This window comes from Lycium barbarum, chromosome 4, assembly GCF_019175385.1.
Source record: "Lycium barbarum isolate Lr01 chromosome 4, ASM1917538v2, whole genome shotgun sequence".
NCBI classification, from domain to species: domain Eukaryota; kingdom Viridiplantae; phylum Streptophyta; class Magnoliopsida; order Solanales; family Solanaceae; genus Lycium; species Lycium barbarum.
Genome location: NC_083340.1, coordinates 65592654 through 65619738, shown reverse-complemented (window position 1 = coordinate 65619738; position 27085 = coordinate 65592654).

Here is a 27085-nt window from a genome sequence, read left to right as displayed (position 1 = left end):
CTTCGGGTGGTCCCATCTCTTCCATTGGAGCGAGCCCAGCACCGGCTCAGCCCATACCGGGAGTCCCACCCGAACTTGTGAGAAAGATGATTTTCAACCGAGAGAATTTTGGGGCAGTGGTCCTTCAAGTAAATAGAACAAATAGGCAGGTGAAGCAGATCATGACCGAGCTGAAATTGTACACAAAAAAGGCTGTTGATGCAGCTTTAAGGCCGATAAAAGAACAAATGGCTGATGACCACCTACAGATCCACTCTCGAATAGATGGTATTAAGAACAGAATGACGGAGTTGACTAAGACACACCTTGCTGTAGAATTAGGGACTGTTCGGAGTGAGTTGCGGACACTAAAGGATGATGTCCAGAAATTAAAGGCACAGGAAGTGGCTGTTGTGATGGACCAGATTCCGAAAGTGCACACAGAGTTGGTACAAAGCTTATATCAGCTGGTTCAGAGTCTACTTGGGGATGATGAGATCGAGGAAACGGTCGATGAGGAGTAGGAGGAGGAGTTGGAAGAGGATACCCACTCTTTGGCTAAAAGGAAGCGCAAGAGAGTCACGCTAGATGATGAAAACCTTGATCCCATTCTCAAGAGTCTTGATCCGTTTGATGCTATGCACCTACAGAATGAGAAGGAGGAGCGGCGAACATTGAAGAAGATCCGACATGAGCCCCGGCTGAGTTCTGACACCACTGGAGTGACTTCTAGCTCAGCCCATCCCATTGAGCCGGCTCACCATACTTCTGCTCCACCCACTGAGACTAGGACTTCTAGTGTTGGCAAGCCTGATACCACCATTGCTCCTACCTCCGAGGTTATCCAACCTCATGATGCTGCAGCAGATCCAAGCACCTAGTGCGCTCCATGGTGGCCCTACATTCTATTGATGGATTATATAGATGCCTTGAGGGCAATGCATGTTTCTAAGTTGGGGGTGTAGAGTAATTGCTGGTATTGTTGGTATTGTTTTGGTATTGGATATTGTTTAGTATTGTTTTTGTTTTTTTTTTGGTATTGTTTTTATCTTAAATTGTGATATTAACTATGTGTTTAGGACCCTCTTCGGCTGTTCTTTGCCATGTGTTCTTTTCCCGAAGAATGTTATTTTATGTTAAACCTGGCATGTTTAGGATGTTTAGTTAAAAGTAAAGTAAGGATGACTTAAGTGGTGGTGGTCCGTGTTTTCTAGCATATCTAAAAGTGTTTTACGAGTTAATGATATCCCATCGAAAAATAATTTGTGATGTACATCAAGAATGGGTTGTTGATATTGACATGTATAGTCCTTTTAATGACATTGCAAATAAAGGGTGTCCATGTGTGTGAAATCTTCAAACGGAAGTCAAGTCAGAGTATTAAAACAATCCTTATGCCATTGTGTTGTGAGTTCTTAGTTTCTATTTGTGTATGATGCTAGTAATCTAGAACTTGCCCGGTTGGTCATGCTTGAATTCAAAGGAGAGTTTGATTGTGAAGTGATCTTAGGCTTTCTTTGTATTGACTCCAGAGCCTGTTTATCTTAAATGAGCCTAGCTTGTACAGAAAATGATCCCTAGTCTCCCATTTTGAGCCTATAGACTTTTTCTTTGATTAGCCGTTAACTAACCTACACCTCTTCTGTGAATAAACCCATTTGGCACCAAGTCCCTCCTTGACACTAAAGAATGAAAAAAAGAGGCTAAAAGCCTAAGTTGGGGGTCATAAGCGAAAGATGCGGAAAATGAGGCTAAAAACCTATGTTGGGGGTGATAAGTGAAAGTTGCGGAAAATTAGGCCAAAGGCCTGTTGGGGGTGATCGTGAGTATAGCGGGGCATGATTCGGTGTGGTTAGAATAGATATGAAAAAAAAAATAAAAAAAATGGTGTATATATATATATATGTGTGTGTGTATAGATATATAAGTTCTAAATAAATCCACGCCGGAGCTATAGGGTCAACAACAAAAGGAAGAAAGCTGGATGAAGTCAAAATGAAGTGCCAAGGAGGGTGAGTCACCACTATCCAACTATTTATCCTACCCGTCCCTAAGCCAATGTTACAAGCCTCAAAAGTTCTAATGTGATCACAGTCGAACTGTTCAAAGTTGAAGGCATGGAAAATAAAGGCAAGCCTATGGTATGTGCAAGTATGGTATGCATATTTCTTTGTAAGTGTTAGTGTCCTTCTGTCTCTTTAGTCTCTTATCCCATTTATTTTGTAAATATGTGTGTTGGGACATTCTTTGGTCTATCTGAGGGCGTAAGGATTGTAGATTACGAAGTAACTCGCTTTCCGGAAGTTGAAGTTCATGTGCATAGAGACTCCCATACTATGATTGTGTCATTAATTGAGGTTGCATAGTGAATTGCAATCATTCTAAAATGTGCGTCTTGTGTCACAATAGGAAGTGGATAAGAGCCCAACATTTTTCTAAGATTGAAGAGTCTGTGTCACGACCCATCCCCGTAGGCCGTGACTAGTGCCCGAACTGGGCTCCCCTACGCGCTCATTTACCAAATTCAGCATACAGACGACTCGTATATAAATGAATATCAGACATGGCTCCATACTGGTGCCTACAACCATATATACTGCATAGAAACCGGCAAGGCTATCATACTATACATAACGTACCGAAACATACATACACGCGGCCGATAGGGCCGCCATGGCGGATGGGCCGCCCAAACACAATTTACACAACGTGTCCAAACAAAACTATACATTACCCACGTCTATGTCTACAGACCTCTAGTACGGAACAACAGAATCAGATGGCGGGACAGGGCCCCGCCGTACCCTGAATAAACATAAACATATACATCCGAAGAGTATGTACCCAAAACGTCGGCTCCGGAACAAAGGGAGCACTCCGAACAGCAAAAGGGAAATCCTACGCCGGTGGGTCACCAAAACGTGAATCTGTACCTGCGGGCATGAAACGCAGCCCCCGAAGAAATGGGGTCAGTACGAAAGATGTACTGAGTATGTAAAGCATGAAGTACAGAAAATGAAGACATAACCGAAGTAAAATGTACAGAAGGTGAGCACAATAGCCAGAATACCAAAGTGTTGCATCTGACGTACAAATCATACATAAGGTTCCCGAAGACAAATACGGCAATCAAAATGTCAAAATACTTTGCTTTCTTTTGAAAAACATCTCCGTCTCATACACACAGAAAATCAAACACACAATTACCGCGGCCAAAAGTCCAGCGGTCACTATCACACATACCGCGACCAAGTGTCCTGCGGTTAGCATCCCAAACCCGACATACCGCGGTCAGGGGTCCAACGGTCAATGTCGCAGATACCGCGGTCAGGGGTCCAGCGGTCAACATCACATAGTGCGGCATACCGCGGTCAGGGGTCCAGCGGTCAATGTCGCACACACCGCGGTCAGGGGTCCAGCGGTCAATACCACACAGTGCGCACAATAATACAAGTGTCAACTTTATTACTTTCCAAACATAAGTCACACATGCCAGAATCATGCATCACACAAGAATCGTATATCAGAATACTTACTTTTATATCATTCAAGAATAGCTCAAGTGAGACAAGCGAAGGAAGTTTCAGAACTGGTGTGCCCACCTCGGGTCATGTCGAGGTGGCGGATATAAATTACAACCATTGGACTCTATGGAGTCATCCAAGAAAGTTTCAAAGCAATCCGAATACGCTTGTGGAAGTTATGGATGTTTAGACACTTTTCCAACAAAACGTAAGAATTATAGTTCAATTACATTGAACGAATAGTATTCAAAATCAAACTCGGGTTTCGATGGACAGAATTGTTCCCGAGGCTCAAGTCTTGACCTAGTATACATAGGACATGCCAAAAGAAGGAAAGAGTGAGCTTTACATACCTTTCGCCCTTCTTAGGCTTGCCCAAACTCAAATCCCGTTTGCTCCAAAATCTACACTTGGTCACAATTACCAAATATGAATTTCAAGCTTTTAAGAATCCAAACTTAAGTACATATTTGTCTACCAAAATTTCGGCAGCATTTCCCCTATACATATAGCATCCCCGAGACTTAGCTCGGCCTAATATATCAACAACAGCAACCCAACAATCCAACAACATCAACAATTATCATATAAAACACAATAGAGCATAACTAGCCATCTTTCCAACATAATGTCATAACCTTCCTTCCAACTTCGCATTTTCAAATCAATATCGACATTCTCGTATTCATACACTAATTTAAGATCATTCAAACATAGGCCAAGAATATTCCAAGCCATATATCCAATATTCAACAATTCCATCAATTCCATATTCCATCCAAAACTCTTACATATACAACAAAACCATCACAACTCATTTTCTACTTACAAATTCATACTCAACAACAACAATCCACACTTTAACAACTTCATTTCCATAATATCATAAACGATAATAAAATCACCTACTTTCCGACAACCACTTAACAACAATTTTCTCATGCCAACTAGAACCATTAACCTTCCATTTTCATCTCAAGACTACAACAACACAATTAACATACTAAATAATTTAATTCATATTCCTTCATACAAGTTACCACACGGCCACACATACACACACACTTACACCAAAATTCCAAGATTTTCATCCACTTTACACATGTTACAACACATATATATCTTCCATAGTATAAAAATGACAAAACTCTTACCTTTTCTCAATTCTTCCACTTGCCGCAAAAGGTAATTTCTTGCCAAAATAATTATATCATCTTGAAGAGCACCTTGAGATTAGTAGAAATACAAGAAGATTTGAATTTTTTGATCAAAGATAGATGAACTATTTTTTTTCTCCACTTGGCCGAAACCCTTTGCCCTTTGCTTGCTCTCAACTTTTTTTTTTTTTTTTGTTCTTGAAACTTCTAAAATGTGCTCAAGACTAGTAGCCCTTGCTTTATATAACCTAATTAAATTATTACATGGGCTTGGCCCATTTTATTTCCCTCCATAACCGGCCATCATTTAAATTGGGCCTTTGGTTTCTCTTTTTTTTTTTAGCCCAACTAGTTAAAGACCATAATTGTAATTCCCGAAACCAATCTCCGAAATTCCAATTTTTGCCCTTGACCTTCCCCGATGTTTCCGCACCAATGTTTCCATAACCGTCACGTTCACACTAAGTAAAGTCCAAATACGGCCTTATTCGCTACAAGTCAAAATTATCTCGAATTTTTCCGAATATGTGAAAAAGCAGGATATAACATCCTCCCCTCCTTTAGAACATTCGTCCTCGAATGTTAAATTAGCCTTACAGGTCTTACAAACGTCTCGGGGGAGGTTCTCTTGCCAGCTACATACTCGTATCTAATCAGAGAGCCTGTGGGCGGGGGGGGAGGGGGGGGGGGGTATTCATTTCACAACTCTTTCTTGTCACACTTCTCGGTTCCTTCCAACGTCATCCTAATTCCACGTTATATCAAACAGGCTCATAATTAGAGCCAAACGCACAGAAGCATATCGGACAGGTCCATAATCAGAGTCAAATATACTGAACCACATCGGACAGATCCGTGATCAGAGTCAGACGTACAGAGATGTATCAGACAGATTCGTAATTAGAGTCGAACGTACAGAGGCATATCAGACAGAAACGTAATCAAATTCAGAAGTACAGAGGCATAATAGACAGAGCCTCATCAAAGACAAAGGCACAGGCGCATAACAGACAGAATTATGGTTAGGATCAGACCACTTCCACGTATTCTAATTTCCTTTGGGTTACCCCATATTTCCCATCTGTATATTTATAGCTATCTCATGTAGTTCTATTGGGTTGAATTACCTTACTTTTACCAACACCCAGAAGAAGAAAATCACGTAATATGGTAGAGCACAGATCTATCCATACACATATCTCTTAAGAAAAGATTAATAATATACCTGGGTCTGCACTTGGTGACGCTCTTAGGTCCTGCCGGCTGGTCAAAGCACATAGGCGGTTCGATGGACCGCCAGAACTGGAGGCTCCGCCACAGCCTCGGCCATGGCCTGCTGGTGGCGGTGTGCTCCGTCCCATCGGGCGCATAGATACGGAAAGGGAAGACGAACCGGCGACTGACCCGGTAGGCTGAGCTGCTCCCCCGGCATTGTCCCTGAGAGGGCAATCTCTCATATAATGGCCCTGCTGGCCACAGGTAAAGTAAGCACCCGTGGCATCGAGGTAGGGGTGGCCTCAACTGACTGGAACATCTGTCCATCTGTAAGCCTGAAGCCCTAGAGCTCTGGCCTGCCGTTGGATACTCTGCACCATCCGGTCCCCAGCCGGGGAACTGTGGGGGTGTGCTCGGTGCTGGTTTGGGGAGGATATCTGCTCTGCTGCTGCTGAGGCTGCCTGCTTCGCAATTCTCCAGAATATATCGCGGATCGGGACCTCTTGGGCGGACCCCTGTCATAATCCCTGTCAGGCTGACGCCCTCGGTGTCGGTCCTCCATACTCTGGGCGTGGGCCCGTATACGGGCAATGCTCATCCCTGTCTGGGCCGCCATCACCGTGCAGCTGTCAACCAAATAATCATCTAGCCCTATCACATACCGATGCACCCGGTCAGTCATATCAGCGACATAAGCGGGGGCATATTTGGCCAGTTAATCGAACTCCAGGTTGTACTCCTTGACACTCCTGCCCCTCTGTCTCAATAGCAGGAATCTATCTACTCTAGCCCGCCTCACCTCCGGAGGTAGAAAATGGGCTAGGAAGGCCTCTGTAAACTCTCCCCATACGGCTGGAGGGGCACCCTCGCCTCTGGACAACATCCAAGACTCGTACCAATTAGCTGCTACATCGTGCAACCGGTACGACGCCAACTCAACCGACTCTGTCTCGGAGGCACTAATCAATCGCAGGGTACGCTGCACTTGTCGGATGAACTCCTGAGGGTCTTCTGCGGGCTTTGCCCCGGAAAACTCTGGTGGGCGACAAAGCAGGAAATCACGGGCCCTCTGGCTATCGCGTCTGTCTACACGATCATCCCCTGCTCCCTGTCTGTAAACCTGCCCTGCTACCAATTGAGTCAATAGCTGGACTGCCTCTCGCAGGGTCCCATCATCCGCCCCTGGCTGGGGGGCTGGAGGTACAGGTACTGGTGCCGCGGGAGCTGGCGGTGGAGCCGCCCCCTGTGCTGCAGCTGTGGCTGCTCCAAATCCCTCCGATACTGGTGGCGTAGCAGAACTGGCCGTCGAAGGCACAACATCTGGCTCAATCTGGTCACGAGCCCTAGTAGTCACCTGATCTCGGCTGGTCTCACCTGCCGCTGTAGACTTGCCCTTCTGGGCGACTGTGGCCTTCTTCGGAGGCATCGCTGAAAATATAACAATTCGTCAGGGAAGAACCATCTTGATAACACAGCTCTATCGCACGATCTAGGACCAGAAGGAAAGATAACACCCTAAATGCCCTGTAGCCTCCTGTTTATAGATGTGGTGCACAACACACCTATAAACAAGACTCTACTAGACACGGTTTGTAGACAATCCGAGGACAAACCGCTCTGATACCACTTCTATCACGACCCATCCCCGTAGGCCGTGACTAGTGCCCGAACTGGGCTCCCCTACGCGCTCATTTACCAAATTCAACATACAGACGACTCGTATATAAATGAATATCAGACATGGCTCCATACTGGTGCCTACAACCATATATACTGCATAGAAGCCAGCAAGGCTATCATACTATACATAGCGTACCGAAACATACATACACGCGGCCGATAGGGCCGCCACGGCGGATGGGCCGCCCAAACACAATTTACACAACGCGTCCAAACAAAACTGTACATTACCCACGTCTATGTCTACAGACCTCTAGTACGGAACAACAGAATCAGATGGCGGGACAGGGCCCCGCCGTACCCTGAATAAACATAAACATATACATCCGAAGAGTATGTACCCAAAACGTCGGCTCCGAAACAAAGGGAGCACTCCTAACAGCAAAAAGGGAAATCCTACGCCAGTGGGTCACCAAAACGTGAATTTGTACCTGCGAGCATGAAACGCAGCCCCCGAAGAAATGGGGTCAGTACGAAAGATGTACTGAGTATGCAAAGCATGAAGTATAGAAAATGAAGACATAACTGAAGTAAAATGTACAGAAGGTGAGCACAATAGCCAAAATACCAAAGTGTTGCATCTGACGTACAAATCATACATAAGGTTCCGGAAGACAAATACGGCAATCAAAATGTCAAAATACTTTGCTTTCTTTTGAAAAACATCTCCGTCTCATACACACAGAAAATCAAACACACAATTACCGCGGCCAAAAGTCCAGCGGTCACTATCACACATACCGCAACCAAGTGTCCAGCGGTTAGCATCCCAAACCCGACATACCGCGGTCAGGGGTCCAGCGGTCAATGTCGCAGATACCGCAGTCACGGGTCCAGCGGTCAACATCACATAGTGCGGCATACCCCGGTCAGGGGTCCAGCGGTCAATGTCGCACACACCGCGGTCAGGGGTCCAGCGCTTAATACCACACAGTGCGCACAATAATACAAGTGTCAACTTTATTACTTTCCAAACATAAGTCACACATGCCAGAATCATGCATCACACAAGAATCGTATATCAGAATACTTACTTTTATATCATTCAAGAATAGCTCAAGTGAGACAAGCGAAGGAAGTTTCAGAACTGGTGGGCCCACCTCGGGTCAAGTCGAGGTGGCGGATATAAATTACAACCATTGGACTCTATGGAGTCATCCAAGAAAGTTTCAAAGCAATCCGAATACGCTTGTGGAAGTTATGGATGTTTAGACACTTTTCCAACAAAACGTAAGAATTATAGTTCAATTACATTGAACGAATAGTATTCAAAATCAAACTCGGGTTTCGATGGACAGAATTGTTCCCGAGGCTCAAGTCTTGACCTAGTATACATAGGACATGCCAAAAGAAGGAAAGAGTGAGCTTTACATACCTTTCGCCCTTCTTAGGCTTGCCCAAACTCAAATCCCGTTTGCTCCAAAATCTACACTTGGTCACAATTACCAAATATGAATTTCAAGCTTTTAAGAATCCAAACTTAAGTACATATTTGTCTACCGAAACTTCGGCAGCATTTCCCCTATACATATAGCATCCCCGAGACTTAGCTCGGCCTAATATATCAACAACAGCAACCCAACAATCCAACAACATCAACAATTATCATATAAAACACAATAGAGCATAACTAGCCATCTTTCCAACATAATGTCATAACCTTCCTTCCAACTTCGCATTTTCAAATCAATATCGACATTCTCGTATTCATACACTAATTTAAGATCATTCAAACATAGGCCAAGAATATTCCAAGCCATATATCCAATATTCAACAATTCCATCAATTCCATATTCCATCCAAAACTCTTACATATACAACAAAACCATCACAACTCATTTTCTACTTACAAATTCATACTCAACAACAACAATCCACACTTTAACAACTTCATTTCCATAATATCATAAACGATAATAAAATCACCTACTTTCCGACAACCACTTAACAACAATTTTCTCATGCCAACTAGAACCATTAACCTTCCATTTTCATCTCAAGACTACAACAACACAATTAACATACTAAATAATTTAATTCATATTCCTTCATACAAGTTACCACACGGCCACACATACACACACACTTACACCAAAATTCCAAGATTTTCATCCACTTTACACATGTTACAACACATATATATCTTCCATAGCATAAAAATGACAAAACTCTTACCTTTTCTCAATTCTTCCACTTGCCGCAAAAGGTAATTTCTTGCCAAAATAATTATATCATCTTGAAGAGCACCTTGAGATTAGTAGAAATACAAGAAGATTTGAATTTTTTGATCAAAGATAGATGAACTATTTTTTTTCTCCACTTGGCCGAAACCCTTTGCCCTTTGCTTGCTCTCAACTTTTTTTTTTTTTTGTTCTTGAAACTTCTAAAATGTGCTCAAGACTAGTAGCCCTTGCTTTATATAACCTAATTAAATTATTACATGGGCTTGGCCCATTTTATTTCCCTCCATAACCGGCCATCATTTAAATTGGGCCTTTGTTTTCTCTTTTGTTTTGAGCCCAACTAGTTAAAGACCATAATTGTAATTCCCGAAACCAATCTCCGAAATTCCAATTTTTGCCCTTGACCTTCCCCGATGTTTCCGCACCAATGTTTCCATAACCGTCACGTTCACACTAAGTAAAGTCCAAATACGGCCTTATTCGCTACAAGTCAAAATTATCTCGAATTTTTCCGAATATGTTAAAATGCAGGATATAACAGTCTGTGTTAGAAATACATGCCAAAACCACCGTAGACATTCTTATTTTGCTAGATGTCGTGTGTTAGTAGTGAGTCTTTGTCACCACCCAAACCGACGGGCCGTAACAAGTCCTGACCACTACTGGCCAAGCACTCCTGTGCTTGCGTTTACTTCTCACTGACTATCCTGGGCCCATATGCAATCTGTAACGGAGTTGGACTGTCTCTCGAACAATCAACATAAGAAACATCGTACAGGGAACTCACGACCAACGTATAAATATAAGCATAAACACTGAGAATAACAGCGTGAGCCAATTTGGCCGCCACACATATATACTGAACAACAAAAATACACGCCGATGAGGCTGCATAATATCACGACTACATATCACTGTCTACAGACCTCTATGGAGTACAAACTGTGGAAGGGACAGGACAAGGCCCTGCCGTACCCATATATGTACATAACAAGATGGAATACCAAACGGACTGAAGCTCCGAATCAATAGAGCGTACCGACTGCCGCTGAGGGGAGGTCCTACTGCAGCGAATCGTCTGACTGGCTACCTTGTCCTGCGGGCATGAACGCAACGTCGACAAGAAGGGACGTCAGTACGAATAATGTACCGAGTATGTAAGGCACGAATAGTAACATAGTAAGGGATGTAAAGTATGAATAATAACAGAATGGAAATATAGAGCATATCGTGAGATAAAAGAGTAACCTGTACATGTGAGTGCCTCTTAGGGCGGATGCCATGCATGCTTAGCTTTCTTTGAAAAACATTTCTTGTTCATATATAAAGAAAATAGAACATATCATGTTGTCGAGGCGTCGGCTCCGATCCATTTAGCCACATATGTCCCGCGTCCGGGATGATATCTTATCATATAATACCAACTGATCAGGTGGTTATGCGTCTATAGCGCTCTGGCCCTCTTTCCCATATAATACCAACTGATCAGGTGGTTATGCGTCTATAGCACTCTGGCCCTCTTTCCCATATAATACCAACTGATCACGTGGTTACGCGTCTATATAATACCAACTGATCAGGTGGTTACACGTCTATATAATACCAATTGATCAGGTGGTTACGCGTCTATAGCTTTGGCCCTCTTTCCCATATACATATACATTTATCATGTTCATGTATCATGTGCATATATCATGTCCATGTATCATATACATATATCATATAAGCAGCATGCAAGAGAGCCCAAAGAACGTCATGTATCTATCGGAGTGATGTAAGGTCGGTAACCTCCGATTATATTATGGAATAATCATGATCGTCATGTCTCACCTTGAAGGAACAATTATTATAAGGTGAGACTATCAACGAAAAATAGCATTAAGAGAACATAGAATAAAATTATAAATCTCATGAGGCGTCAATTCATACACTACTCTGAAGTCTTTTGAAAACAGAGCCATTATCAAAGAATAAGTTTGAGGATCAGGAAATAGCTCAATATTCTCATATCGTCATTGAAATCATAAATTGGAATCCTTTAGACATGAAATCGTTCTCGTCATAATCATCATAGAAATCTTTAGCATCATCGTTGTCATTACAAAAACATGTCCGTCGTTGTAGTAATAAAAGCTTACAAAATCATAAACCTTGGTTTTGGAAAAATACAAACATTTTGGAAAACATTTACGGGTTATCAGGAAGGGAATCATGCCTTGGAATCTTAGACTTTTAACTTTTGATAACAAGGAAGATATGGAAACATTTATGAAATCATAACATAGGAATCATACCTTTGAAAGAAAGGGACGAGCCTTAACATACCTGTTCCAACTCGTATTAGCTACGCCTATTTGTCCAAGCTTGCAAGTCTACATTTAAGAGGATTTACACAATCGTTAGACTCATCGTTATATGCTTGTCTTAGTCCTTCAAATAAATCCATTTATAATCTGCCGAAATTTAGGCAGCACCTCCCCTGTTTATATGTCTAGCCCGAAATCACAATACCAACAAAATAATAACTACAACAGCACCAACATCAACAACATCATCATCAATACCAAAATATTCCTTAAAACATCCCACGCGATGTTTGTCCAATTTCTCAACCAACAACTTTATTATACAACCATTTCATCACTCTATCTTCGTAAATAAACCAAAAGTAATATTAACAAGGAGAGATTCATACCTTATTTTTGTTAAAACAACGATATCTTTAATATCCACCTTGATTCCACCACAAAACCATACTAGATCACATTTATGCTTTTATCCGAACTTCGATTAATACTCCGTCACTTGAAAATTGCTTACTTTTTGTTTCCCTCTCTCTCTCTCTCTCTCTTGAATTTCTAGAATTTTCTGGGCAAAATCTGGGCTAAAAGAGGGTTCTTACCCTTTCAAATTCGGGTCAAATCCGGGTCGGGTACTGTAGCATGTCGGTTATTGTAGCAGTACTGTAGCACGCGTTTCTACTCTGTTAGCTGAACTTGTAACGTCCATAATTCTATACTCCGATGTCCTATCAATGAGCGGTTTGTTGCGTTGGAAACTGAACTCGACAAACTTCATTTTAGGCTTTTGTTTCACCTTAAAACACTTCATATGCTAAGAGATATTCGTCCCCCAAGTTGGACATAAATTTTCACACAAAACATTACACATCCTTTCTCCGAAGTCGTACTACTTCATTTCTTCCACTCATTTCCTTATAAAACCTTCCGGTATTTCTTATATACATCCTTCACTTATTAAATATACTTAATAATGCTTGCTCCTTATATTCCAAAGTGGTTTTACTTAACCCTAACGCAACGTACTTATGTTTCAAATTTGATAAGTGCTCTTTGAAGATATGGGGTGTAACAATCTTGTTGTTGTTGCTTGAGGACAAGCAAAAGCTTAAGTTGGGGGTGTTGATGTGCCATGAATTTCGGCACATTTTATGACTTTTTCACTAGAAGTGTTGCTAGTTTTTAAGTGTTTTTACATCGTTTCTTATGTTATTTTGGTGTTTTGGTAGGGTTGGTTGACTAAGGAACGGAAATGATAAGAAATGCTGAAAAACGGACAACTTAGAGAAAAAGGACGGTCCGTAACTCGAGTTACGGACCGTAACGTGATCCGTACCCAGAGAGGAAGATCCAGATATGTGCCGCTATAAAGGACGGTCCGTAACTCATGTTACGGGCCGTAACGTGTACCGTAATCTGAAGGAAATTTCCAGTAAGAAGCCTAAGTAGTGTCACATGTTACGCCCAGAAGGACGGTCCGTAACGTAGGTTATGGGGCGTAACATCATGGTGTAACGCATTGGCCACTGAACACTAAAGCCATGATCTGCTGGAAGATACACACTGTAACCTGTGTTACGGTCCGTCGCAAGAAGCCGTAACGGTTGACCTATATCAAGCTGAAAAAGGACGGAACCGAAGGACGGACCATAACCTGTGTTATGGTTCATAACGATGCCGCAAAAGGGTGTTTTTGTCCAGAACTTTGGCGCGATTTTGGCCCTATAAATACTTAAAGTTAGGTTTTTAACTTTGATTCTGATCTTTTGGGAGCATTAAATTTAAGCCTTATATATTTGTGAAGTGGTTGGAGCATTTAAAGCACCAACTTCACCCTCATTCCACATTGTATTTGCATTGTAAGTACATTATGTTAACTTTTAAGCTTTCTTTTTTAACTAAAATGATGAATAGCTAATTTTAATTCTAAGGTTGTGGACCCCATGATGGGTATTATGTGAATGGGTTTCTACTATTGATATATGCATAATGGTTGTTGGTATTTATTCTATCTTTGTGCGTTAGCGTTCGATAATGATTGCAAGCATTAGCCTAAGCCATTATACTAACTTTTCTTGGGAAAGAGAGTTAGTATTGGTAAGATTGAATAACAATGACTCGGGGCGCTAACCCTCGTTTAATAGACTAACTTAGGGATAAGAACAAGTCTAACTAGCATTATTGGTCGCTCTTCGAGTTCAACTCTTTCACATTTGGAAAAATCATAAAGAGGAAATATAGCTTAACTGTTGGGAAACATTAGGAAGTCCGTAAGAGATCAAGTGCATACTCTTACAACAACCATAAGAAGTATATCACATTGAAACCTGAAGCATAATATCTAATCAAAGAGGGGAACACAACCTTAGTCTCTCTCTCGCATTAAGTACAATTCAAGTCAAAGTATTCAATTACATTACACAACAAATATTTCAAACTATTCAGAATAGTATTAAAGCCTTTAAAGTCTAGCATCGCATACAATTAGTACCCTTTTCTCTCTATATTCCCTGTGGGATTCGACTCCAACCTTGTTTGGGTTATTATATTTGACAAAGACCGCTTTACACCATTCATAGGTGTAATTTGAGCGTATCAAGCGGCAACCAATTGGGTCAATAACTGAATGGCCTCGGTCATCTGTTGACCCGAAGCACCCGGTGGAGGAACTGGAGGCATAAGAGCTGGAGCTGAAGCCTCTCCTTGTTCTTCTCAAATAAGCGGGGTGTGAGAGGTGTTGGATGAAGCCTCAGTTTGAGATTCTCCTTCTTCTACATTTATTGATGGCTTCCTTTCCATCCGCCTTTCTGTCGTAGCTTTACCCTTCTAGGCAGCTGTGGCCCTCTTTTTACCGGCATTGCTGAAATCATAACGCACAATTAGAGGAAAGGAAATCTTATAACATAGCTCTATCGCACGATCTAATAAGAAGAAGAATGGTCATTTTTCCTAAATGCCCCGGAGCCTCTTGTTTATAAGTGTGGCGTGTTTCACACCCATAAACGAGACTCTGCTGGACATGGCTCGTAGACACAACCTAGGATGGAACTGCTCTGATACCACTTTTGTCACGACCCAACTAGGGGGCGGGCACCCGGAGCTGACTACCGAGCACCACTCATTACGCTAGTCATCATGCTCATCTTGGACACATATAATATCCAAAGCAATACATAAACATACATAAGCCCTCACGGCTGCAAAAATGATACACAAAATATACACTGATGTATCCATGAGACAACAACTACCCACGCATCCGTATCTACGAGCCTGTACCAGAGTACTGAAACATAAGGACGGGACAGGACCCCGTTATACCCAAATATATACACAAAAGAATATGACCATAAGCAGCACCTCCGGAGTAGTGAAGGGCTCCTGTGAATCTGCTGATGAGATCCTACAGGTCTGCACCGTCTCCCTGTCTATCTGTGGGCATGAACACAACGTCCAAAAGAAAAGGACGTCAGTACGAAAAGTGTACTGAGTATGTAAGGCATGAATAGTAATAACATAATAAATAAACAATGAAACATGAGGTGAATATATAACCTGCTTAACCTTTAAAGGAAAACACATGTATGCATAACAAATATGCCATCATCTTTAACCCGCGCTCGGGTAACTATCACACGCCGCCCACTAGTGGTGTCATATCTGGCCAACTAGGAACGGTGTAATCATAAGCAACCCGCCTTAGCGGTGTCATGTCCGGCCAATTAGGCACGGTGTAATCATAAGCAGCCCGTCTTAGCGGTGTCATGTCCGGCCAACTAGGCACGGTGTAATCATAAGCAGCCCGCTTTAGCGGTGTCATGTCCGGCCAAGTAGGCACGGTGTAATCTCATCATCATATAGTTATCACAAAGCATGCATTAAAAATCAATTGAATACTACAACTATATCAGGGTGACGTAAGGTCGAGAACCCCCGATTCTATTATGGAGTAGTCATGATCATCATGTCTCACCTTGAAGGAACTAGCATTGTAAGGTGAGTCTAGCATCAATGGATAACATCAAAGAATTGTAGAAGGATCATTAGCTTCGTAAAAATATCATATCGAGCTTTAGAATCTCAAGACTTAGACTCATCGTCATCATTATCATCGTTATACTCACAACACATCACTTATCTTTGTTTCATGAGAAGCTCTTAATAATCATGGACTCATAGTTTTCGGAGTGTGAGAAAATCATGGAAAGTTAAAGGAAGTCATATTATAGGAGTCATGCCTTAGAAAAATAAAGGACTAGCCTCACACACCTTGATGTCTCTCTAACTTTATCAATTAAACGGTTTCCTCCAATGTTTACGATCCTACATTCAAGAGAATTCGTACTAGGATTAGATAATCAGAAGTATACATAAGCTTAAGCTAAAGCTAACGAAAATTGGGCAACATTTCCTTTGTTTCTACAACTTCCTCCATATGATATAACAACTCCCAAACATCAACAACACACCCACAATATCGTAATCAATAAGCTTCTTTAAGTTAATCATTATTTAATTCTCAAGATTCCTTCTAAAGGTCATCCATAAACATGGACATAATACAACACCACATTCATCCTCATATAATGCTTCTCCAATATTCTTAATATTATTTATAACAAGGTTGTATTCATATCATCTCGTGAATTATGATTCATGTCAAACTACTTATTCAAGAATTCTATTATTTCATAATCAAGCTCCATATTTTACCTTTGTCTATAATCTAAGTCTTTCAATCATTCAATATTCGTAATTACATGAAATGATCATAAAACTCACCTTGGATAGTGTAGGAATGGGTTTTGGATGGAAATGTCTCACTTGGAGAAAACCCTAACTTCAAATTCAAAGAGATTTCTTGCTTCCATTAACCCTAGAGTGCTTCCTTGCACTTAGTTTCCTTGGTTTGATGATGTTGATCTTTGATTTTCCTTGAATTCATGTAAATGAAGTGTGTGGAATGTTCTAGAGGTTTAGAGAGGAGTGATGAAGTTGAAAGAATGAAAAATTAGAAGTGGGAACACATTTTTATACTTGGAAAATACTCAGCCGTCGGGAGTTATATGGACCTTTATACGGTCCGTATAAGTGACCGTATTTCACCATCAGGGAAATACCTTTTTCTGTTGGGTTATACGGACCCTTATACGGACCGTATAAGTGGTCGTATAACTCCACTTTTCTTAAATCATTTCCGTCGTTTCGTTTGATCTCCAATCTGTATGGAACCTTCTTAGCACTTGTTTAATACTTCATTAACAATCTAAGGAGCATTATAACTTTTCCTCAAGACATTATTAAATCAACATTAGCTTGGTACTTTGCAAACTCTTTTCAAAGCGCGACTTATACTTTACATTCTTCAACGAAGTTTCTTCTCTTCCCTCGAATGTCTTTGGAATATTAATTAGAATCATTAAGTACCATTTCTTACTTGTAGGGACATCCTATACATCTTACCCTGCGTTAGTCTATCTACCACATAACGACATGGAATTTTTCTAGGTGTAACAAGTACCGCTGCAGCGGCGGATGCTGCGCAATTACGGTCTGGAGAAGGATGAAGAGCCTGCTATAGCAGACGAGTATCTGTGATAGCGGTCTCACTAAGACGGATCTCCTAACGCAGGCGCGACACCCGGAAAACTAAACTCACCGCTCCAGCAGTCCTCTCTTCGCGGGAATGGAACCGCTGGCGTGATATACCTGCCGCATTGGCGGCACCACTGGTAGTGGCATCTCGTTGATGCCCACCTTATTGAACAACTCTACGAACCGCATCGAGCAATATACCAAGCTAGGGGTAGCCCCAACACATTACATATTCATAACGTCAAGATACCAATTGTAACTGCCTAGATACCAATTGGACACATCGAGATACCAATTTGACTGAAGTAGCACGATTCAAAAGAAAGAAGGGGGAAATTTCCTAAATGTCCTATAACTTCCCGTGGATGGGCACAAACATCTACGTACCATTCCACGAGATTCTACTAGACATTGCTCTTGTATTTGTGAGACCAGTAACCTAGGCTCTAATACCTACTTGTCCTGATCCATTTTTGGATACGCGCGGGTAGCTACCATTCCCACCTTAGTAGGTGAACCCTTAAACCAAAACCAACCTCATTAACAATCAGAAAACAAGGTTCATGTACCTTCAAGTTATGACATGAACAATAAAATGCGGAAGTAAACTCACTTATATAAATAAAACAAAAGTATTTATAACAACCATTGTATAAACTGACCTCTTTTCCCATGACCTGGTCTAGACTAGTACAAGAGCGACTAATTTGGAAACAATGTACAATAAATATAAAAGACTTAACCTCCATCTAGGAATAAGATAATGGAGGTCTACAAGATAGGCATCACACATCTCCCGGAAACTCCAAATCAACCAATAACCTGCAGAACTCTACACCCCGAGAGGGATGTAGCAAGAGTAATATCAGGACAACACTGGTACTGGTAAGCATCATAGGCCGACAATGGTTAGAATAATATAACGGTAATAGAATCCACAAATAAACATGATAGGCAACTTAAGTCAATTCAGGAATATAACCTTCCACTCGTCCCAAACAACTATAAAGCCTTACTCCATTAACGCTCTCTTAGTAATCCATTTCCTTAGCTTTTATCATTCCTCACGTTATAACTCATCTAGTATACTAATTAGGTAACCATGCTCAAAATACCATAACGTTACGACTACTATCAGGGCCAATCCTACGCCCATACTGCAAGTCAACCTATCATTTATTGTATTCGTAATTAGTTTTAAGGAAACCTATGCCCATACTGCAAGTCAACCTATCATTTATTGTATTCGTAATTTTTTTTAAGGAAAACTCTCTCATCATTCTAATATTCCTCACTCACCCAAACTTAGAAAGCCATACGCACCCATATTAAGGTCATCTAGCACCATATTACCCAATCCAAGGTCACAACCTATGGTTATAGTAACTAAGCCCAATCATGCCAAGTTCGAGAATAATCATCCAAGAACTAAGTATAACTACATTATCCAGTCCTCATTAAATAACATATGAGGATGCCAATACGATCCATATCAATAAAATACCAATACAACCAAACTTAACACATAAGAAAGATAACCAAATGAAACAGAAATATATGCCGAATGTATGCAAATGCAAATGCTCATACACATATACTCCGACGATGGAACATCATATCTTCGGCAGCACAACCCATGGGGGACTCGCGAAGTCCATGCACCAGTTATTCCGCACACAGTCCAGAGATGACTCAATATCCAACATGTGTCAGATGATAAGTGTTTCCATATCAGTCACTCCGCACACAGCCCAGGGATGACTCAACATCCAATATGTCTCAGCAGAATGCCGGTCACTCCGCACACAGCCCAGTGATGAGTCATACGTATATGTCTCAATACATTTGTATCTCCTTCTCATTTCCCATCATCAGTACCATGTCAAGGCAATATCAATATATCATGGAAATGAGTATGAATATAATGCAAGTGTAATATCAATAAAGCAAGTCAATCCCACACAGTACCACACATGGGCACACAAGTAATATCATCAATAAGGCTAAACAATAACCCACAACAGATTCACTATCCTTATCTCAATATCAACAAAGTAAGGTACCACAATATCATAATCAGGGTATATAACTAATCACTAATGTCCAATATCTCAACGTGGCGACGAGCCAACAAGTACATAGAATAAATAGGACAACAACGCAATGGGGTGGCTATCCCCCAAATCATACAACAAGGCCTAACCTAAGGAAATATCCATCTCAAATATCATACTTGTAGGCTTACATGCATTCTCTGACAATAACATCTAAACATACGCTTTGCTAATCGAAGTCTCACCATAAGGTAATCATAAATCTACAACTATACGAGTGATACACAATAACAACTATTTCTTATCCGTATCAATCTAAGGTATCCATCCCAATATCCGAATCCTATACATGCATTCTCCACTTCATCTAGCACACATATATGAAAATCTAGCCGAAGTCTACTATGAGAGGGAAGCCGTAACCTACCCCGAGGCCAAGTGGGTGCCATGAATATCCCATTGATCTTCAATTTCACATTCCCTAACCGAAACTCACAACGGAGGGCCTTGGAATGTCAAGAGACCTAAAAAGCAAGAACTAATACTCTAAGAGAGTTGTACAGGTTTCTGGATTTAGCAAGGAAGGATTGGAAATGAATTCTCAACTATTACCTAAGCATTTATTCCTAAGTAATCCTTTTTTCATAGAAAAATCATATTTAATGCTGGTCACTTAGAGTTACTAGCTCATTTAAATCACCAATTGTAACCCTTTCCTTAGAAATCTCGAATTCAAGAATTAGGCTAAAAACCATTTACAAAGTAGAGGAAATATTAGCAATTTAGGTTGGTTAGCCTATCTAGACTAAGAGAATGAAGATCTTTCCAAGAGTTTAAGTGTAGGAATCCATTTTATCTTCCATATAATGCATCTTCCATTTTTATTAGCTTTTAGAAGATGAACCTTAAGGACAACTCAACAATGGTAAGGGAAAGAAATTAGTTGAGTCAGTAGGGTTACCTTCTCCAAGAAGACTTGAGTTCGGTCTTCAAAATGGCCTCAGAGGCGGCTGATATTTAGGGTTTTAAGAGAAATGAGGTCAAATCCCGAAATGAGATTTTAAATAGGGTCAAAACTACTCGTCGACCGCCACATCGGTCAAGGTGCATCTATAATGGTCCCGCTTCAGCGATATCACTACCGCTGGAGCGGTCCTTTACATTTGCATACCTTAGCTAAGGCGGAGTACACTGGCGCTACGACGGTAACGCTACGGTGGTCAGCCAATCGCTAAAGCTGTCATCTGGGGTCCGATAGCCTAAATTCGATATTTAACTTTTGATCGTACGTCGGGTCCGGTTAAGCTAGGATTTAACAAGTACATGTGATGAATCACACAAGATTATGGAGCCAAAGCAGTGAATTTTCTGGGATTACGGTAACGACCAAACGGGTCGTTACAATCTCACTGTGCGATCCCCCCTAAACCTTTATATCATGTAATAAAGAATATAAATGTGTGGAAATGGGAAATAAATAGTGAATGGAAAAAGTAAGAAACTATATTAATAAAGGTCAATGAGAATCAAAACTCACGAGTCATAAGTGACGTGGGAATCTCTTTGCGGAATTTCAGTGAAGATCAATATAAGGGAAAAACATTTGCATCCCTAATATTGCGCTGGCTTAAAATTTATTTGGCTACTTAATGCCAATATTTTTGGGTTTTCTTCTGCTAAATAAAATTTGGGTCAAAAGGAGGCCAATACTCCCTCCATTCCATAATAAGTGGTGTTTTAGGCATTTTAATTTTTTTTCAATATAAGTGGTGCTTTAGGATTTCAAGAAGACTTTGGGCAGAATCTTCCAAGATTACCCTTATTTAAATAGTCAAGATTCGCTAACTACCTTTACTTTTTCAAGAAAGTAGTAAAACTTGATTAGGCTAAGTTAGTAAAAACACTCCTACATTTTTAGGAGTGAGCAATTTCTTAAGGGGTATGCATGAGCTTAAAAAATCACTTATTATGGAATGTAGGGAGTACTATTTAAAACTTGTATGTACATTTCAATTTCCTAGTCTTTAACCCCGCCAACAATAACAGTTCAATGAGTATATTTTAAGGAAAATGGCCAAAAATATCCCTCTATTTTGGGAAAAGGGTTAAAAATATCCTCCGTTATGAATTTTGGTAAAAAATACCCCTACCATTAGGAAAGTGTTCAAAAATACCTCTAAATCTAACAGAGTGCCACTGGAATGTTGACATGGCAAGAGACCTATCAAAACTGACCATGTGGCATTTGAGCCAAAATAATACGAATAAAATGAAATTTAGCAAAAGAAACTCCCCGTCGAAGCAGCCCCCCATTCATGACTGATTCATCCTCCATCGTCGATAATCTACCATTTCTGGCCATGGAGTTCTTCCCAAAATCACCGACTATCAGTAATTCAGCTATAAGAGAAAAATTCAACAATGGAATTTCACTACCACCCCAAATGAACTGCTGACTGTCCCCACCGTTCATCTTTATTCTTTCATTTTCACAAAATTCTAACCATTTTTTATTGGAGAACGCCAAAGCTTCACAATCCCAAATTTGTTAAAAAACTTCATTACCGGAAAAGCTCAACTCCGACATTTTTTCTTCTCTCTTTTCCTTTCATATCTTCCTTCCCTCAGATGTAAAAAGATTATAATCCATTCACCATTTTTTATTGTACTCTGGCAATGTTGAATTAAACATAATGACTGTCAATTATAATAAAGAAGAAGATGTGAAACAAAATACAATAACAAGGCTAAAAGAAAGAACTAAAAAACGAAGAGAAAGAAACAATGAAACTAGAATGGGAAAAAGAAAGAAATGAGCTACAATTAATGGGGAAAGAAAACATGGCTTCTAGGTTCAATTGAAGGTGGAAGGGTGTCACCGGGAGCATCATCTTTTGCTAAATTTCATTTATTCATATTATTTCGGCCCAAATGCCACATGGTCGGTTTTGATTGGTCAGTTGACATGTCAACATGCCACAGTGGCACTCTGTTAGTTTTAGGGGTATTTTGGAACACTTTCCCAACGGTAGGGGTATTTTCGACCAAAAGTCAAAACGGAGGATATTTTTAGCCCTTTTCCAAAGTAGAGGGGTATATCTGGCCCTTTTCTTTATATTTTAACATAGTCGGTCAATAAAAGTATGAGAAAATGATCAAAATAGTCCTTAATGTATGGACTTAGGATTGCTTTGGTCCCAGATATATACAACTTATTGAAATAGTCCTTTAAGTATGTTAAAAGCTTATAACTTTAGTCTTGGGCCCCACAAACCTAACAATACCCAAAAATTATGTGAAGCTAAATGGAAGCCTCCTCATGTGCAACCCATGTGAGGTTTCAAAATTCTAAACAAAAGCCTTTTGCGTTCTTCGATCAGTTCCAAAAGGTGAAAACTCCCGCCTTCCCAACAAAAACCCTTCTCCATATCTTTTGTGGTCTTGTAAAATCAGTCCACACAAGAGAAGTTTCTCCATTGTTGAACAATGTTAATCGAAAGAAATGACATAGGATCGAGCCCATGTTAGGGTAAGAATGTATTTTGCTTTTAGTCTAGGCAATCCAAAGACCAAACTATTTTGTACGGAAAATCTGGATTGTTACTATTATTTTTTTCCAATCCGTTTATCAAATTCATTTTTTCTTTTTGGTACTATCAAGTTCTACCTTTTAAATTTTTTTAATTGTTGGCTTTATTTGGTTTGTTGATTCAAAAATATTTAGATGTTGGTGTTGTTTAAAATATACATGTTGTGTAACATCTAGAATGTGGCCCTGACCTCTTAAAATATGTATTCTTTTATCTGCAAATCTTTTTTTTTGGGGTGTCTTTTTTCAGTATCAAGTTTATCGTAAAGGATTGATGAAACATCAACCAACCAAACAATATGTTGGTGGTATAATTAAATACTTTGATTATGTTGAAGTGAGGAATCTCAATCTTACTGACTTGGAAAAGTTGGTCGAATTATGTGGTCACCAAAATGATTCAATAACATTTTGGCATAAATGCGTGAAACATGGTAACAAACGGAGATTAGTCTCCACAGAGGTTGAAGCTCATACCATAAAAAAAAACATCCCCAAAGACAAAGTAGTTGAGTTATATTTTGAACATTTAGACTCTTATATTGGAATAGATGATCCAGTTGAGCTTGGTTGCCGAACTAGTCGCATTTAGGGAATGAAGTTGCTAGACCTATTGACAAAGGGGTCAAAAGGGAATCCATATCTTCCTGGGATGATTTTGAGGATTCTCAAATTCAGAAGAAGATGTTACATCAAGATGGGGATCTTGATAGTGTGGACTCTGAAGACATCAAGAGTTTGGATAGTGATTCCAAAGCACAATGCAAAGACCGATGAAAATAAATCTGGTTTTGGCTTTGGAATATACCTTTGAAGTAAGGAGGAGTATAAAAATGTTGTAACAAATCATGAGGCGAAAGAAGGGAGGTATATTAAGTGGAAAAGAATGATAAAGATAGGATGAAATCAAAGTGCATACACGGTGATTGCAACAAAGTAATAATGGCATCAAGAATGTGTCGGAATAACACATTTCAGATAAAAACTTATAGGCCCTCACATAGTTGTCGAAGTTGGCACCATCATATAAGACGATAACTTCTTCATTCATTGCAAGTACCTATCTTGATAGAATTAAACAAAATAAGGGATGGAAGATATCTAAATTTACTAACAATGAGGTGCCTAATAAGCCATATAGATTTCAAAGAATCTACTTATTTTTTGCTACTTGTAAAGAGGAGTTTAAGGTTGGATGTCACAAAATAGTAGGTGTGGATGGGTATTGGGGAAGGGTCCAATGTATAGGAATCAATTATTAGCAGCAGTGGGTGTAATGATCCGTTTGGTCGTTATAGCCATTTCGGTAATTTTTGACCCTTTTCCGAGCTTGTTTAGCTCATATTTGACCCAAGGGAACAGTTGTCATGCTTTTTGAGGTCTTGGGATATGATTTGGGTGACTTTTTAGGAAATTTTGGCTTAAAGCCAAAAAGAGTTGACTCAAAGTTGACTTTTAGGTAAACGAACCTTTTTCGAGAATCCGTCAATTCTAAGAGGTTCGGATGGACTTTTAGAACTTATGTGTATACTTGGTTTGATTCCTAAGGCACTCGGGTGCATTTTGGAACTTGGGTTGAGAAGTTAGTTTTGATGTATCAGGGGTTGACTCGGTTAATGAGACATTCGTTTGAAATTTCGAGGCCACGAGTGTGTTTGTAGCGTGTTTTTATGTATGTCTGCATATATGGTTTGTGACCACATGGCCTAGGGTGATAGTCGGGATTTTAGATTGAATAGGTTAAAACTTGGGAGTTTCTGGTGCCCGCTATGGCGCCATCAGGACCGCGGCAGTGGTACTGCTCCAGCGATTACGCTGCCACTATAACAGCGATGTGTTATTCTGCACGATCGCAGAAGCGGACCTGCTGAAGCGCTAATGTGAGCGTGGAAGCGAGTGATGGGCAGTTAGACTCATTAAATGTGTGTTAAAATCCCTAAGTCTTTCATTCAATACCATTCCGACTTCAGAGCTTTTTGGGAGTATTCAAGGTTGTTCTTCATTGAAAATCATTATGATAAGTTCCTTCACTTTCCCTTCGATTCCATGTTACATTATTCACCTTAGGAATCCATTAATCATGCTTGTTTCCTTAAGATATGGTGTATTGAAAGAGGGTTTTATGGGTTCTTCATTCTAGGCTATTAAATCTTGGATTATTTATCGGGCTAGCTTCATTAAGTATGGAATTGATGATTATAAACAAATATTGCATGATTCCTTCCTAATTAGTGGCTAATTTATGAAATTGGATGTTAGGGCTCATACCAAATTTGAGATGTTTTCCTAGAATACCAATTTAAGTGATTTGTTAGTTTTTCTAACTTATAATTGATGGGAATTAATCACCTAGAACATTGATTTCATGTTGAGACCTATAGATTCCTTATATCATCTTTCCAGACTATGGCCAACACTTTTGTTTGTCTTGATATTTTAGCTCCGAGCAGAGTTTTAGCTTGTGTGGAGGCGAGATCATCCTTGTTGGATTAGATCAGGACTCATCAGTTTTAGGATGCTCAGTTGAACAAGATTCGAGATAGGGTTCGGAGAGGTGAGGCCAAAGAGGCCATGATTGATTCTGAGGGTACTTTGAGGATTAAGAGGCGCGTGTCCGTTTCTCATATTGGTGACTTGATTCATTTGATTTTGACTGAGGCCCATAGCTCTCGATATTCCATTCATCCTTGAGCGACTAAGATGTATGGGGATTTGAGGCTGCATTACTGGTGGCGTCGTATAAAGAGGGAATAGTCGATTTTGTGGCTAAGTGTCGTAATTGTCAGCCAGTTAAGTATGAGCACCAGCGACCCGGTGGTGTACTTCAGAGGATACCTATTCCTGAGTAGAAGTGGGAGAGGATTGCCATAGATTTCGTTGTGGGTCTTCCGACGACCCTAGGTAAGTTCGATTTGGTTTGGGTGATAGTTGATCGGTTGACTAAGTTCACTCGTTTCATTCCAATGCAGGTTCTTATTTTGCGTAGAAGTTAGCCAAGTTGTACAGACGTGACATTATGAGATTGCATGGGGTTCCTATCTCTATCATATCTAATCGGGGGACTATGTTCACTTCATATTTGTGGAGAGCTTTTCATGATGAGTTGGGTACGCGAGTGGATCTTAGTACAACTTTCCACCCTCAGACCGATGGGCAGTCTGAGCAGACCATTCAGGTGCTTGAGGATATGTTGAGGGCTTATGTTATAGACTTTGGTGGTCATTGGGATAAGTACTTGCCATTGGCAGAATTTACGTATAGCATTAGCTATCACTCGAGTATATACATGACGCCTTTTGAGGCTTTGTATTGTCGGAGATGTAGATCTCCGATTGGTTGGTTTGATGCATTTGAGGTTCGGCCTTGGGGTACGAATCTATTGAGAGAGTCTCTTGAGAAGGAGAGGGTCATTCAGGCCAAACTTTTGGCAGCTCAGAGTCAAAAGAAGATGCATGCTGATCGGAAGATCCGAGATTTAGAGTTCGTCGTTGGTGATCAGGTTCTATGAAGAATTCACCCACGAAGGGTGTTATGAGATTTGGGATGAGAGGAAAATTGAATCCGAGGTATATTGGGCCATTTCAGATCCTTGATTGGGTGGGCGACATTACTTATGAGTTGTCCTTGCCACAAGGCTTGGTGTTACACCCCAGAAAGTTTTCGTTGACGTACAGTGAATAGACTAACGAAGGGCATGAAGTATACGATGTTTTAATAAGTAAGAAATAACATTTGATGATCCTAACTGAGATTTCAAAGACATTTGAGGTAGGAGACGAAAGTTGTTAAGGAAAGCAAGATATATGTT